The 2,824-nt window shown below is 42.4% G+C and overlaps 1 pseudogene; it reads right to left on the bottom strand.

Moving 5' to 3' along the window:
* Positions 1-277: 277 nt before the first annotated feature.
* LOC149170866 (uncharacterized) lies at positions 278-903 on the bottom strand (annotated as a pseudogene).
* Positions 904-2,824: the final 1,921 nt, after the last annotated feature.

The raw sequence follows: 2,824 nt of genomic DNA, 5'->3' as shown, positions 1-2,824 counted from the left end.
AATCCTAGCATCCAATAGACACTCTGATTTAGTATGCAATCACAGTATCCACTAGGCACTTGTAAAAGTTATACTGGCGACATGTTTGCAGAAGAAGACAAGCAATTTTGATAAGGTATTCCGATCGAATATCGTCCACTAACGATTAATGGTAATAGTGCGCCAATTCATGCATGCCGTGACACTGATAGGTTTGAAAACGACGTCGATACTCGGCAGTGCGCATAGACTGCAAAAAAAATAAGTCCATTTTTACATTCTTCCACCTCCCAGAATCTCAACTGTCTTCAAAGTTCCACAGCCCTATGGGTTGCTCGGAGATGTCAACCTCCTGCTCCTGCGAAGTCGGAATGAGCTCCAACGCCAATTCTTCGTCAATGGACGAGATTTTTTCCAAATTCAATTACTGAACACTATCTGGTTCCGCAAACAGAGATTTCCAAAACGCCGAGTCCTCCGTTTCATGCTGGGCGTCATTCGACAATTCCATGTGAGATACCGAAGACGACTGCGAGCGATGTGAGGGTTCCTCTTTACTATTATTGTGCACAGAAGGCGAAGTCGCAGGGAGTTCGTTTAAGGCATACTTGGAAGCGGCAACCTGGATTTGCTGAGCGGAAAGAGAAAACGCGGACGGAATGGCGGGCACAGAATCGGGAAAGTTCAATTTAGCGTTTGGCCCTCTCAGGCAATACATTGCAGCGTCGAAGGCTCGGGCGGCCTGCTCGGCGGTTTTGTAGGAGCCAAGATAGATCTTCTCCCTGGATCTTGGTATCCGAATTTCCGATACCCACTTCCCCATTCTCGTAGTCGGATTCCCTTAAATTGGCGGGATGTTTGTCCGCTAACTTCGTTAGGTTGAGCATGGCCATGGTTTTGTTCCTGCGACGGGGGTATCTCCATATTTGGCAGCTCAGAAACTCTATGATAGCTGGCATGAAAATGGTAATTCAACGAGGTATAGGTATATTGCAATATTATTTCAAAAACTGGAGGTTGTGGACAGAGCTTACCAAATGGAAAGGCCATTTAGTACGGAGAAATGAAATACCATTCCCTCTCTATATATACACCAGTGTATGCAATCAGCAGAGTCATGAGGAACTGAAATTCTCCGTGTGCTTTCCGCGGGCTGCGCCCTCTGGGCTAACCTCAAACTACGAGGGCATCCATAATTGTTGCCTAATGATTCTACATTTAAGAAGATACAAATGAACGATGAAAAGACCATGAGGTTTGAAAATTCAATAGATCCGACAAATGGAAATAAGTGACTGAGAGAACGGAACAAGCTAGTCTAATACAGATAAACTCCTTCACATAAATTTTATCAAACCAATCAAGTGATGTGTCTACCCCAAAAAGGAAAAAATATTTGTTTATGAGAGGGAATCGAGAGTGAAGAATCATTGAGTCCTTAAACCAAATATTTACAGATGTAGTTGAGACCTAAGCTTGCATATACAAAGTTGATGGGAAGTACAAGAAAATTAATAAGCATGTACCAAGGTTATTATCCCCACTGTAACTACGATTTACTATTGATCTGAAATTTAAAAAATTGAAGGTTTCTTAAAAAAGTCTACAACCTAGTTTATGTCTTGTGGGCAATGGATCGAAATTTCAAAAGCACATAAACTTAATAATTTTAGTTAATTTTTGCATACATAACCAAGGAAAAATAGACGACATGATACATCACAAAACAACAATTTGATGATGGAGTGCACCCCTCCTAAGCTATGTCCTCGGATCCAGCTTCCACTGTTGTCCTTTTATATTATATGCTCAAAATACCAATTACATGAACGTACAATGCTCAAATCAAAAAAATAATGTTTCCACTGTGTTCAAAACACCCAAAAACCCCTGCGTACGCTCTTCTTTGACTCAAAAAGGCTAAAAAATGGCCAAGTTAGTCCTCCTTCTCCATTTCTCTGCTATTTGTCGTGCAAATTCACAAAACTGGAAAAACTAAAAACCTTTTCCTCCTTTAGCAAAACTATCAGGCAACAATCTAGCAGGGGGATGATGGAAATTCTGCTAGAATTGGTCCATTTTTTCGAGTACTTGGTCAAGAACCCACAGCCCAACTTCCACCCTTTTCTTCACTCATATGGTAGATAATGTGGCCAGGGGCGTAGGCCAGAAGCCACACACACACTAACACTCTGCCCTTGTCCATGTTGTATGCCATGTGGTCGTACACTGATCCACATGCCAACACCCTGGTACAAGCCCTCTACCGATGATTCCGAGATTTTGAACGTGATTGAGGCCAGGGCTTCTTGCCCCACCCCTTTCATCACGCCTATGGTTACACCACCACCATGTGACTTGGGGTTGGGGCCATGTGCCTTGCCCCCTCTCGCCAACGCACCAGCATTTTGAAATTTAAATAAAAAGTCACCATGTTGTATAAAAAAACACAACGCATGATCCAATGGTATGACAGTTAGTTGGTGAGGTCGTGGGGTCGAATCCTACTAGGTCAGTCGGTCGTCCCAACAATATTTTGCACAAATTTCAAGGGCCACATGGCGCCTCCTAATTGGTCAATCCAAAACACAATAAACAACCAAAATCTGCTAATTTAACCTATACGACCTACCATGTGTCAACTCAGGATTGGTCGTCTGACCATCATACCTTCCCAGTTAGCCAACTGATGTTAGTGCCATGTCATTATATGGCCTTCCCAGTCAGTAGCCTAGTCAACCCTACAACTTGATTTTTTAGATGTTTTCCAAAAACTTCAAAACGTGATAACTTTCACATATGTTGTCGAATTGATCTGATTCAAGCGTTGTTTCAATTAGAACGA

This window comes from Pinus tabuliformis, chromosome 4_2 (assembly GCF_031772625.1).
Source record: "Pinus tabuliformis cultivar Carrire ecotype Pingquan chromosome 4_2, CPIR1, whole genome shotgun sequence".
Taxonomy (NCBI): domain Eukaryota; kingdom Viridiplantae; phylum Streptophyta; class Pinopsida; order Pinales; family Pinaceae; genus Pinus; species Pinus tabuliformis.
Note: the sequence above shows the minus strand (reverse complement) of the source record. Positions and strands in the feature narration are given on the sequence as shown.